Here is a 14,419-nt window from a genome sequence, read left to right as displayed (position 1 = left end):
CTCCATCTTTTCACTCATTTTGAGAAATACATTATTATTGCTTGGCATTAAAAAAAAATCTGGCAGAACCGAACTTTTGGGTCACTTAAGAGTTTGTAGGAATGTATGCCGTTAACCCTCTCCCTACAAAACACCTAGCTTAAAAAAACAGAATTTTCAAGAAAAGGTGTGACATGAGAATTATGAGGTCAGGATACCCACCTGGCCAGCTCACCCTAAAGTCAGTCCTGGGCACGTTGTCAAAGTTCTGACATCAGAAGGTCTGCCTTCCAATGGCAGGAAGGCTCGCTCCACAGCCTTTCTCCTATTGGCTCTCAAAAGTGGGCGGGGCTACCATGCCTGCTGCTACCACTGGCTCCACCCCATTCCATGCAAATAAGTCAAAGCTCTGGCTAGTCCACGTGATGGGTCACATGATTGAAGACACCATCTACCCACCCCCTCAATGATGTCATCATCAACTCAAACTCTCACGAGAGTTGGAACAGATGCTGCAGGAAAGTGCCCTTGCGCTGGGGGTGGTCCAGGGGCGGGGCCCAGAAGGGCTCCTCCCATTCCCTCTTAAGGCCCTCCAGGCCAGTTTTGACCAGGGGCCCAAGGTTTATGTGTGCATGTGCCCAGGGGTCCCAATGCAAACTCTACTCCCATTGGCTGGCTGCTCCGGCATGCAAATGAGGGCTCACGTCACTTCCGGAGGCAGATCGAGCGCCATTTTCTCTTTCTGGCTGCTGGGAGGAGGGATGGGGTCGCCGCCAGGGAGGGGCTCGCGCTGAGGTGGGGGTCGCGGATCGGGCGGCGCGGGCGGCACCGGTGGAGCGGCGGGACAAGGAGGCTCGCGCCAGCGAGGTAAGGCAGTTGCAGCGTCTGAGGCCAGGCTCTCACGCGGAAAGTTTCTGAGGCGTCTTCCCGCGCGCGGCCACGCCCGGCCCGTTCCCCGCCCGGGTCCTGGGGCGTTCTCCGCGGCTCGCGCCCGGTCCCCCCGCCGCGTCACTTGCCCCCGGCCCCCGGCGTGCGCGCTGCGGGGCGGCGACGCGTTCGGGGCTCCGGGGCAGCACCTGCGGCCGGGTGGCCGGTGTCCCGGAGCCGCTCGAGGGGGAACCGCTCAGGGGGCCGGGGGCGGCAGAGGTGGGCCGGAGTCGGGTCCCCCAGCAGTCTGCCCCCAGAAGGAGAGTTCTGCGTCAGGAACAGCCGATAGCACATTCCTGTCCTCGCCATCCAGCTTCTGACGTGGATAGGTGATTGAGATGCAGGTGTTGACGTTACCATTTTACTTCTCATCTACTATTGCTGGTCGACTTGAGATAGGTTCTGTTTACAAAGTTTCTATGAACAGTTTGTTGGCTTTGGAACGTCAGAAACAGTAACTGTCAGTTCAGATATTGCATAGTTTCAGAATGATAAATCATTAGATGTTTTAAGTATTTTCTTTTTATTTGAGCAGGAGGCTTGCCTGAACGCTATTAGAACTCATAACTGAATAGAATGGATAATCACTGGCCCTGAAGCCTGGAGGAATGGATAGTCTGTCTTGGGGGTGGGGGCGTCTGGGGACGGAAGCTGACTGGTAAAGCAGATAAATTGCGATGCACGTTAACAAGTGCTGTGGAAACCCTAGTGGCGGAGTGGTAATAGCTAGGGCTGCTAACCAAAAGGTTGGCAGTTCGAGTCCACCAGGCACTCCTTGGAAACCGAATGGGGCAGTTCTACTCTGTCTTATACTGTCGCTATGGGTCGAAGTCGATTCGATGGCTACGGGTATAGCAAATATTTGGAGCCCTGGTGGCACAGTGGCTAAGTGCTTGGCTGCTAACCAGAAGGTCAGCAGTTCGAGTCCACCAGGTGCTCCTTGGAAACCCTATGGGGCAATTCTAGTCTGTCCTGTAGGGTCGCTATGAGTCGGAATCCATCAGACCTCAACGAGTTTTTTTGTTTGTTTGTTTTTGTAGCAAATATTTTTGAAGTGCTATATGGGTATCACTGAAGATTGAACAATTAAGAATGTTAGAGGGTACACACAGGTTTTATCAAGTAATTACAGCTTGGAGCCTGGGTAGGAGTTGAAGGTGTGGGGAGCATTTGTGGGAGAGAGGAATAAAAACGGGATTTGTGAAAAGTGCGTGTTCATCTTTGGTTGGAGGTCAAGCAGTGTGTGTGTAACCTACTTAGAGATATTACTGGAGAGCTGGCCATATTATGAATCCACTTTTATATTTTGGGAATAGTTGACCCTGTTCTGAAGACAGCATCGAGCCAATGGTCTTAGAAAGGGAAAGAGAACCAGTGCCATTTTGGAGGATGGACAAGAATGACAACAAGAGGTCGTCATTGCATTTATATAGTTGAGAAATGTTAAGAGTTTGCGGTCTCGATTTAGGCCGTGTCTGATAGGAATTGATTGGTTATGGGGGATGAGGGTGGAATTAAATATTATGGCAAGATTTTTAGCTGAAGAGATTCTGGGATGTTTGAGATACCTTTTTAATTTGAACTCATTTGCAGTGTGCTGCTGGTGAATTTAAGATTGCAGTCACTTTGAGGACTAAATCCCTAGCATCCTAGCATCCTGCCCTGTTTTCCACCCTCTGACTATCACAGACCTCTTAGTCAAGGCACGGTGTTGTGTGAGGAAACTGAAATATTGACCTGTTGAAGGTCACGTGACTAGGGAGAGATCTACTTGTGATTTGAACCCAAAGCTGATTCCTGCTTTCATGTATAGCACATGTGTTATGTGTTCTTTAAGTAACTTAAAGAAAAAAGAAAAACTCTTGTATTCTAATAGTTGGGACATTTCATTTAGATTTTTGCAGTTAATAGCAAACTCATAGTGTCTATGTTCTGCATGCTTAATGTGTATTAACTCATTCATCCTTATAACTGTCTTATAAGGTAGATCATAAGGATCCCTGGTGGCACAGTGGTTAAAAGCTCAGGCTGCAGACCAGAAGGTCAGCAGTTCAAATTCACCAGCTGCTCCTTGGAAACCCTATGGGGCAGTTCTACTCAGCCCTGTAGGGTTGCTGTGAGTCAGAATCAACTTGATGGTGACAGGTACTCTTCCTGAGGCCCAGACTAAGTAACTTGCCCAAGATTACACAGCTAACACATGGTGGAACTCATTTGAACCCAGGCAGTATAACACCAGAATCCTTGCTGATAACCATTTTGCTGTGCTGCTTCTTGGGTGAAATCCTTTTAGAATTTAGGTTTCACAGGACTCAAAAAGAAAGTTCTGTGGCTTAAAAAATATTTTTACTACCCGAATGACTTTATTTTTTGGAGTTTACTTTTTCCATAATAGAATATTTTGAAATGGTCACGATACTCAAAAACAACAAAAGCAACCTGCTTTAGTCATCTAGTGCTGCTGTAATAGAAATACCACAAGTGGATGGCTTTAACAAAGAGAAGTTTATTTCGTCACAGTAAAGTAGGCTAGAAGTCCAGATTCAGGGCATGAGCTGCAGTGGAAGGCTTTCTCTCTGTTGGCTCTGGAGGAAGGTCCTTGTCCTCAATCTTCCGTAGGTTGAGGAGCTTCTCAGGTGTGGGGACCCCGGGTCCAAAGGATGCATTCTGCTCCTGGTGCTGCTTTCTTGGTGGTATGAGGTCCCTCACTCTTTGCTTACTTCTCTTTCCTTTTGTCTCTTAGAAGGTAAAAGGCGGTGCAGACCACACCTCAGGGAAACTCCCTCTACATTGGATCAGGGATGTGACCTTAGTAAGGGTGTTCTAATCCCACCCTAATCCTCTTTAACATAAAATTACAATCACAAAATGGAGAACAGCCATACAATACTGGGAATCATGGCCCAGCCGAATTGATATGCACAATTTTGGGGGGACATAATTCAGTCCATGACACAACCCTTTAAGTAATCCTCTGAAAAAGAATATTTTCTCATGGACATCAGTGGAATTTTGTAGTAGTCCTGTGTTTACAACAAACCTTAAGATTAAAGGTTTAATCTTGGACTGAGGTTGATGGGTTAGTGTGTGGTATGAAAGCAGTGTTGGGTGCATTAGCTTGCTTTTCCTAATGGGAAAAATATAGATTTCACTGGGCACTAAGAATACATCAAAAGATGCGTTGCACTGGGCACATCTCCTACAAAAGACCTCTTTAAAGTGTTGAAAAGCAAAGATGTCACTTTAAGGACTAAAGTGTGCCTGACCTAAGCCATGGGGTTTTCAGTCGCCTTACCTGCATGCAAAAGCTGGACGATGAATAAGGAAGACAAAAGGAGAATTGACACCTTTGAATTGTGTTGGTGAATGATATTGAATATACCATGGACTGCCAAAAGAATGAACAAATCTGCCTTGGGAGAAGACCAACCGGAACGAACAAATCTGTCTTGGAAGAAGTATGTGAGACATACTACATCTCACATACTTTGGACACGCTATCAGGAGGGATCAGTCCCTGGAGAAAGACATCATGCTTGTTAAAGTAGAGGCTCAGCAGAAAAGAGGAAGACCCTCAACGAGATGGTGTGACACTGTGGCTGCAACGATGGGCTCAAACATAACAATGATTATAAGGATGGCACAGGACTGGGGAATGTTTTGTTCTCTTGTACATAGGGTCATAGGGTCACTGTCTTAGTCATCTAGTGCTGCTATAACAGAAATATAGTGGATGGCTTTAACAGAGAAATTTATTTTCTCACAGTCTAGTAGGCTAGAAGTCCAAATTTAGGGCATCAGCTCCAGGGGAAGGCTTTCTCTGTTGACGCTGCGGGAAGGTTCTTGTCACCAATCTTCCCCTGGGCTAGGTGCTTCTCCACTCAGGAACCCTAGGTCCAAAGGATGAGCGTTCTGCTCCTGATGCTGCTTTCTTGGTGGTATGGAGTCCCCGCCGCTTACTTCCTTTTCCTTTTACATCTTGTAAGATAAAAGGTGGTGCAGGGCACACCCCAGGGAAACTCCCTTTACATTGGATCAGAGATGTGATCTGAGCAAGGGTGTTACATCCCACCCTAATCCTCTTTAACCACAGGCAGAGATTATGATTTACAACACATAGAAAAATCACATAATGGAGGACAACCACACAGTACTGGGAATGATGGCCTAATCAAGTTGACATATGTTTTTGGGGACACAGTTCAATCCATGACAGTGGATTGAATCAATCTATGAGTTGCAACCGACTTGACAGCACCTAACAACAATAACAAGAATATATGGAGAACAGTATTTGTAGAAGATCTATAAATATGAAAATATTGGAGGACCACTTATTTCCCAGTGAAGATCCCTGGTAGTCCAGTGGTTAAGTGCTCAGCTGCTAACCAAAAGGTCAGTGGTTCAAACCCACCAGCCACTCTGTGGGAGAAAGGTGGCAGTCTGCTTCTGTAAAGATTACAGCCTTGGAAACTCTGGGGACAGTTCTGCTCTGTGCTATAGAGTAGCTATGAGTCGGATTAGTCCACTGGGCATTTTGTATGGAAATACTGTGTCTTTTAGAATGGGTAAATTATGGTAAAAGCCTTCCTACTTCTCTTCCCCAAAGTGATTGGCAACAGTAGACTGGGGATCTTGAGAGAACTGTTTTAAGGTTATGGGATTTCTGTAATTTACCTGTGTTTTATTTTTTGTTATCCTCATCTTGTTTCTCTAAAGCCATAAGCAGATAGCTAAAAAAAAAAAAAGGGGGGGGGGGTGGACTTTTTTAAGGGATCTGTGTACATTTTTGGGGGGATCACAATCATAGTAATGAGGGAACAGGTGTGCTCACATTTGAGAATAAAAAGGTCCTCCCATTCAAGAAAGAGAAAAAAGACTGACAGTTCCTTGGCCTTAGTCCTCAGCCTGGAGTACCACAGAACCCACTGAAATTTTCTAGTCACTGACAGCCTCATTTCAGTACCCCCTTTTTGAGAGTCAGCCAGTCCACAACAGCCTCCAGTAACCATGTTGATGAAGGTCAGCCAATCCTTAAATGCTCCTGCTTCTGAAAGTCCCACCAGTCCCTGTATTTTCATGCTATAATAATACCAGCTCTTGCTCTGTATGGTGAGACTATTCTTTGCAAGCAATAAATTTAGATTCCTTGTTTAAGATACACGTGAATGATGGTCTTTTCCTTGGACAATCCTATTCAGTAGGTAGCTTTGAGGAAAGAAGAACCTCAAAGCATAGAGAGGATAGTGGAACATTAAGGAGGAGATGTTCCTCCTTAATGAAAGCAAGTCTGATCAAGTGAGTGAAAAGCATCTAACAGAAATTTTGGTTAAGCCTTGTTCTAGCCAAAGGAACCAGTCTGGGCTTGCAAGTGACCTTGTGCTTAGTTTTTAGAAAGCCACCATGAGATTCTTGACAGCACTTCCATTAGACTGTAAAGTTTTGTTTTAGAATCCACTTCAGTGCATTTTGGTTTTTTTTTTTAATTTATTTTATTTCTTACGGTTTTTATATCCCTTGTTCTTCAATGCTGATGATCCTTAAATCTCCCTTTGATGAGCCGGAGATACACTCTTCACACAGATAATCAAATGGCAGCAACTTGTTTGAAAGGAAACTGACCCACTCCAAATCAGCTTCTCAAAAGTTTTGTCCATTGCTGACGAGTCGATTCCGACCCATAGCAACCCTATAGGACACAGTAGAACTGTCCCCATAGGGTTTCCAAGGCTATAAGTCTTTACGGAAGCAGAATGCCACATCTTTCTATTGCAGACCAGCGGGTGGGTTCCAACCACTGATCTTTTGGTTAGCAGCTGACCACTGCGCTACCAGGGCTTCTCTTTTTATTATTACCCACTGACAGATTGCTCCTGCTTGCATGTTAACCCTTTCTGTCCCCACCTCTCCCTCCTTCCACTTTATCTTTTTGGTTTTATCTCTTACTATTTCCATATCTAGGCAACTTACCTTTTACAAACATGTTACCAGACTTTTCTGTACCTCAATCATTTAAAAAACCAAAAAGAAAAAAAAAATTGTGGTAAAAACATATATAACAAAATATTTGCCAACTCAACAGACCGTACTATGTACAAGTCAGTGACATTGATTACATTCATCATGTTGTGCAATCATAACTATCTGTTTTTAATTTTTGCCATTATTAACAAAAACTTAGTGCCCCCTAGGGAGTGACTCCCCGTTTTCCTCTCCCTATCACCCCTGGTAACCACTGAAAACTTTGATCTCTATACATCTCCCTATTCTATAAATTTCATGCAAGTGGGATCATACAATATTCTTTTGTGACTGACTTATTTCACCCAGTCTAATGTTTTCAAGGTTCATCCATGTTGTAGCATGTATCAGAACTTTCTTTTTTGGCTATGTAATATTTCATTGTATGGATATACCACACTTTGTTCATCCATTCATCTGTCGACAGACATTTAGGTTGTTTTTTTTTTTTGGCATGCCTCATTTTATTGTGCTCTGCTTTACTACTGCTCTTCACAGGTATTGTTTTTTTTTTTTTTTTTTTTTTAACAAATTGAAGGTTTGTGGCAACCCTGCATTGAGAAAGTCTATCGGCACCGTTTTTCCAACAGTACATGCTCACTTCGTGTCTTTGTGTCACATTTTGGAAATTCACTCAATATTTCAAACTGTTTCGTTATTATTATATCTGTTATGGTCATCTGTGATCAGTGATCTTTGATGTTACTATTGTAATTGTTTTGGGTTGCCACGAACTGCACCCATAGAACACGGCAAACGGAGTCGGTAAATGTTGTGTCTGTTCTAACTGCTCCACTGACCCAGCCCTTCCCTCGTCTCTCTCCCTCTCCTTGGGCCTCCTATTCCCTGAGACATGACATTATTGAAATTAGGCCAGTTAATAACCTTTTAATGGAAGAGTCGCTTGTCTCTCACTTTAAATCAAAAGCTAGAAATGATTAAGTTTAGTGAGGAAGGCATGTCGAAAGCTGAGATGGGCCAAAAGGTAGGCCTCTTGTGCCAAACAGTTAGCCAAATTGTGAATGCAAAGGAAAAGTTCTTGAAGGAAATTAGAAGTGCTACTCCAGTGAACAACAAATGATAAGAAAGCAGAACAGCCTTATTGCTGATATGGAGAAAGTTTTAGTGTCTGGATAGAAGATCATAGCAGCCGTAACATTCCCTTAATCCAAAGCCTAATGCAAAGCCTAATCCAAAGCAAGGCCCAAACTCTCGTCAATTCTGTAAAAGCTGAGAGAGGTGAGGAAGCTGAAGAAGAAAAGTTTGAAGCTTCCAGGGTTTGGTTCACGAGGTTTAAAGAAAAACTGCAAGGTGAAGTAGCAGGTGCTGATGGAGACGCTGCAGCAAGTTACCCAGAAGGTCTGGCTAAGGTAACTGGTACATAGCTACACTTAACAATTTTGGGTGTGGGCAGAACAGCCTTATATTGGAGGGAGATGCCATGTAGGACTTCCATCGCTAGAGAGGGGAAGTCAATGCCTGGGTTCAGAGCTTCAGAGGGCAGGCTGACTCTCTCGTTAGGGACTAGTGGCAGCTGGTGACTTTAAGTTGAAACCAGTGTTCATTTCCCACTCTGAAAATCCTGGGGTCTTGGAGAATTAACGGTAAATCTACTCTGCTTGTGCTCTATAAATGGAACAACAAAGCCTGGATAGCAGTACATCTGTTTATAACATGGTTTACTGAATATTTTAAGCCCACTGTTGAGACCTACTGCTCAGAAAAAGAAGATTCCTTTTAAAATAGTACTGCTCACTGGCAATGCACCTTGTCACCCAGGAGCTCTGATGGAGATGTACAAGGAGATTAATGTTGTTTTCATGCCAGTGGCACAGTGGTTAAGAGCTTGGTTGCTAACCAGAAGGTCAGCAGTTCAAACTTACCAGCCTCTCCTTGGAAACCCTATGAGGCAGTTCTACTCTGTCCTGTAGGGTCACTATGAGTCGGAATTGACTCAACTGCAATAGGTTTGGTTTTTTTTTTTTTAACACATCTATGGCAATCCACAGTTAAAGGAGTAATTTCAACTTTCAAGTCTTATTATTTGAGAAATATATTTCGTAAGGCTATAGTTGCCATATATAGTGATTCCTCTGGTGGACCTGGGCAAAATAAATTGAAAACCTTCAGGAAGGGTTTCACCGTTCTGGATGCCCTTAAGAACATTTGTGATTAATGGGAGGAGATCAAAATAGCAACATTAACGTGAGTTTGGAAGAAGCTGCTTTCAGTCCTCATGGATGACTTTGAGGGGTTCAAGACTTCAGTGGAGGAAGTAACTGCAGATGTGGTGGAAGTAGCAAGAGAACTAGAATTAGAAGTGGAGCCTGAAGGTGTGACTGAATTGCTAAAATCTCATGATAAAACTTTAACAGATGAGGAGTTGCTTCTAATGGATGAGCAAAGAAAGTAGTTTCTTGAGATAGAATCTACTCCTGGTGAAGATGCTGTGAACACTGTTGAAATGACAACAAAGGATTTAGAATATTACATAAACTTAGTTGATAAAGCAGCAGCAGGGCTAGAGAGGGTCGACTCCAATTTTGAAAGTTGTACTGTGGGAAAAATGCTATTAATTATCATTGTGTGCTGCAGAGAATTCTATTGTGAAAGGAAGAATCAATTGATGCAGCAAACTACATTGCTGTCTTTTTTTTTTTTTTAATTTTTTTGTGCTTTAAGTGAAAGTTTACAAATCAAGTTGGACTCATACAAAAATTTATAAACACCTTGCTATATACTCCTAATTCTCTGCGCCTAATGAGACAGCACACTCCTTCCCTCCTCTATTTCTTTTTGTGTCCATTCGGCCAGCTTCTGACCCTCTACCCTCTCATCTCCCCTTCAGACAGGAGTTGCCAACATAGTCTCATATGTCTACTTGATCTGAGAAGCTCATTCTTCACCAATATCATTGTCTGTGCCATAGTCTAGTCCAATCCCTGTCTGAAGAGTTAGCTTTAGAAATGTTTCCTGTCTTGGGCTAACAGAAGGCCTGGGGACCATGACCTCTGGGGGTCATTCTAGTCTCAGACCATTAAGTCTGGTCTTTTTACGAGAACTTGGGGTCTGCATCCCACTGCTCCCCTGCTCCCTCAGGGGTTCCTTGTTGTGTTCCCTGTCAGGGCAGTCATTAGTTGTAACCGGACACCATCTAGTTCTTCTGTTCTCAGGCTGATGTAGTCTCTGGTTTATGTGTCCCTTTCTGTCTCTTGGGCTCATAATTACCCTGTGTCTTTGGAGTTCTTCATTCTCTTTTGCTCCTGATGGGTTGAGACCAATTGATGCATTTTAGATGGCTGCTTGCTGGCATTTAAGACCCCGGACGCCACTCTCCAAAGTGGGATGCAGAATGTTTTGTTAATAGATTTTATTATACCAGTTGACTTAGATGTCCCCTGAAACCGTGGTCCCCAAACCCCCACCCCTGCTATGCTGGTCTTCAATGCATTCGGTTTATTCAGGAAACTTCTTTGCTTTTGGTTTAGCCCAGTTGTGCTGATGACCTCTCCTGTATTGTGTGTTGTCTTTCCCTTCACCTAAAATAGTTCTTATCTACTATCTAATTAGTGAAAACCTCTCTCCCTCCCTCCCTCCATCCCTCCCACCTCTCGTAACCATCAAAGAATATTTTCTTCTCTGTTTAAACTATTTCTCGAGTTCTTATAATGGTGGTCTTATACGATATTTGTCCTTCTGCAGCTGAATAATTTCACTCAGCATAATGCTTTCCAGATTCCTCCATGTTATGAAATATTTCACAGATTCATCATTGTTTTTTATGGATGCGTAGTATTCCATTGTGTGAATATACCCTAATTTATTTATCCATTCATCCGTTGATGGGCACCTTGGTTGCTTCCAACTTTTTGCTGTTGTAAACAGTGCTGCAGTAAACATGGGTGTGCATATATCTGTTCGTGTAAAGGCTCTTATTTCTCTAGGATATATTCCAAGGAGTGGGATTGCTGGATTGATTGGTAGTTCTATTTCTAGTTTTTTAAGGAAGCACCAAATTGATTTCCAAAGTGTCTGTACCATTTTACATTCCCACCAGTACCATTTTATTGGTACTGGTGGGAATGTAAAATGGTACAGCCACTTTGGAAATTCCCACCAGCAGTGTATAAGAGTTCCAATCTCTCCACAGTCTCTCCAACATTTATTATTTTGGGTTTTTTGGATTAATGCCAGCCTCGCTGGAGTGAGATGGAATCTCATCGTAGTTTTGATTTGCATTTCTCTAACGGCTAATGATTGTGAGCATCTCCTCATGTGTCTGTTAGCCACCTGAATGTCTTTAGTGAAGTGTTTGTTCATATCCTTTGCCCATTTTTTAATTGGGTTATTTGTCTTTTTGTAGTTGAGTTTTTGCAGTATCATGTAGATTTTAAAGATCAGACGCTGATTGGAAATGTCCTAGCTAAAAACTTTTTCCCAGACTGTAGGTAATCTTTTTACTCTTTTGGTGAGGTCTTTGGATGAGCATAGGTGTTTGATTTTTAAGAGCTCCCAGTTACCTGGTTTCTCTTCTGCATTGTTAGTAATGTTTTGTATACTGTTCATGCCATGTATTAGGGCTCCTCATTGCTGTCTTTTTTAAGAAATTGCCATGGCTACCCCAACGTTCAGCACCACCACCCTGATCAGCAGCTACCAACATCAAGGCAAGAATCTCCACCAACAAAAAGATTATGACTCACTGAAGGCTCAGATGACACTTAGCATTTTTTTAGCAATAAAGTGTTTTTTAATTAAAGTATGTACCTTTTTTTTTATAGACATAATGCTATTGCACACTTAATAGACTACCAAACCAAGCTCATAACGATCCTGTGTGGCACAGTAGAACTACCCCATAGTGCTTCCAAGGAGCAGCTGGTGAATTCTAACTGCCAGCCTTTTGGTTAGCCGCCTGAGCTCTTAACCACTGCTCCACCAGGGCTCCTAATAGACTACAGTACAGTGTAAACATAACTTTTATGTGCACTGGAAAACCAAAAAATTTGTGTGACTCACTTTATTGCAGTATTTGCTTTATTGCGGTGGTCTGGATCTGAACTCAGGATATCTCTGAGTTATGCTGTAGTGCTGCTCTGAACACTGGTGTATGAGTTTTAGTTTGCATTCCTGCTTTCAGTTCTTTTGGGCATTGGATACCTAGTATTGGGATTACTGGGTCATATTTTTTATGGTAGTTCTATGTTTAACTTTTTGAGGACTTGCCGAACTTTTCCACAGCAGCCGTACCTTTTTTTATCATAGCCATCCTAGTGGGGATGAAGAGGTAACTCATTGTGGTTTTGATTTGCATTTTCCCATTGATGTTGAGCTTCTGTCTTTTCATGTGCTTGTCAGTCATTTGTATATCTTTTGAGAGAAATGTCTGTCCAAGTTCTTTGCCTAGTTTTTGATTGGATTGTTTGTCATTTAGTTGTTGAGCTGTAGGGGTTCTTTATATATTTTAGATATTAAATCATTATCAGATATATAGTTACCGAATATTTTCATTTCATAAGTTGTCTCTTCACTTTCTTGATAAAGTCTTTTGCACAGATGATTTCAGTTTTAATGAAGTCAAATTTATCTATTTTGTCTTTTGTTGCTCATGTTTTTAGTGGCATATCTAAGAATCCATTGTCAAAACTTAAGTTCTGAAGCTTTACCCCTAGGTTTTCTTCCAAGAGTTTTGTTACATTTAGGTCTTTGAGTTAATTTTGGTATATGTTGTGAGGTATGAATCTAATTTCATTCTTTTGCTTGTGGAGAACCAGTGTCCCAGCAACATACCACGTTTTTTGATGTGATCTACTCACCTGGAATGTCTCGGGCTCCAACTCCAATCCTTCATAGCTGTCCCCTCTTTTGAACTCCATAGGACTTTCTGTATGTCTTATGATACTTGTTTTATTTAATATTGTACCATTTATTCATTTAATGAGCATTTGGTATGTACTGTGCTCTTTGATGGAACCCTAGTGGCACAGTGGTTAAGAGCTCAGACTGCTAACCAAAAGGTCGACAGTTCAAATCCACCAGCCACTCCTTGGAAACCCTATAGGGCCATTTTGCTCTGTCCTGTAGGGTTGCTATGAGTTGGAATTGAGTCATCGGCAACAGGTTTGATTTTTTTTTTACAGATGCTCTCTGATAGGCCCCAGAGATACAAAGATAACATGATTCTTGTCCTGAAGAAGTTCAGTCTAATGGGGAAATAGATGTATAAACAGATAATTGCAACATAGTTAGGTGAGTGCAATAAAAGAAATATGAACTGGTTACTATGGGAAGTCCTAGGAGGGTCACTAAGCCGCCTGCCCATGTGGGAGGTGGAATTGGGAAGTGGGGCAAGCGGGGGGATGCAAAGGAGGGGTGTAAAGTGGAATTGCCGAATCACAGAAATTGCCATTTAAAATCTTGGGAGATGCTGCCAAATTGCCCTCCAAATGTGTAGAAATTACGTTTTTGCTCCTTACCCTCACTACCACTGGACGCTATCAGTCTTTAAAAGTTTCGTTTTGATACTAAAAAAGTGACTTTATTTTACCTGCAGCTTTAATTAGTAATGGAGTTAAGTAACCAAAATCTTTGGCCGTTTTAATTTGACTAGATTTTTCTTTTTTAGCTTAAAAATTTTTTTTTTGAATCTTGAATCTGTTACGGGCTTAAAAAAAAGTTGCTAGTGCCTTGCAAAGAAGGCTTTTTTCCTACTTGAGAATAAATTGCCAAAATGCCATGTTACCCCAAATGTTGTGTATTTCCTACAAACAGGAACCTTCTACATATGCACAACACAGCCATCACAATCAGAAAATGAATAAATACGTTATTACCATCTAATCCACCCATCATATTATAGTTTCACAAGTTGTTCCAGTAATGGCATTTATAGTAAGAGGATCTAGTTTAGAATTGCACATTGCATTTAGATCTCTTTAGTCACCTTCAGCCCGTCTCTTTCAAGAGGTACTTAGGTTTTCCTTCCATAATCTTTTTTTTACAAGTCCACAATTCAAAGGTTTTAAATAAATTTACAGAGTTGTGCATCTATCACCACAATCTCAGAATATTTCCATCACCTGCACCCCCCCAAAAACCTGTCCTTTCGCAGTTGTTATCCTTTCTTGCCTGCAGCCCCAAAACCAAACCTGTTGCCGTCAAGTTGATTCTGACTCATAGCAACCCTATAGGACAGAGTAGAACTGCCTCATAGGTTTCCAAGGAGCAGCTGGTGGATTTGAACTGCCAACCTTTTGGTTAGCAGCCAAGTTCTTAACCACTGAACCCCCAGGGCTCCTATTATATACTGGAGCCAAAGTATGAACTGCAACTCTGGAACACGGTAACACGGAAATTTGTTTCGTGGTTGGTTCTGCCCATGTCACACCCAAACAATTCAATGAAAACAATTAAAAATGGAAAAAACTTTTTTCATTATGATTTCTAATTGTATATAGAAAAGCTATTTACCATAGTAATTTTTTATTTAGGT

General features: G+C 42.3%; 1 protein-coding gene across 1 annotated transcript in view; it reads left to right on the top strand.

The window, feature by feature from the left end:
- The first annotated feature begins 720 nt into the window (after positions 1 to 720).
- ADNP2 (ADNP homeobox 2) overlaps positions 721 to 14,419 on the top strand; it is a 70,590-nt gene continuing 56,891 nt past the window's right edge. The window contains exon 1 of the mRNA XM_064294358.1: positions 721 to 846. The gene's annotated coding sequence lies outside the window, so the exon portion shown is untranslated. The remainder of the gene's footprint in view (positions 847 to 14,419) is intronic.

Source organism: Loxodonta africana, chromosome 11 (assembly GCF_030014295.1).
Source record: "Loxodonta africana isolate mLoxAfr1 chromosome 11, mLoxAfr1.hap2, whole genome shotgun sequence".
Taxonomy (NCBI): domain Eukaryota; kingdom Metazoa; phylum Chordata; class Mammalia; order Proboscidea; family Elephantidae; genus Loxodonta; species Loxodonta africana.
Note: the sequence above shows the minus strand (reverse complement) of the source record. Positions and strands in the feature narration are given on the sequence as shown.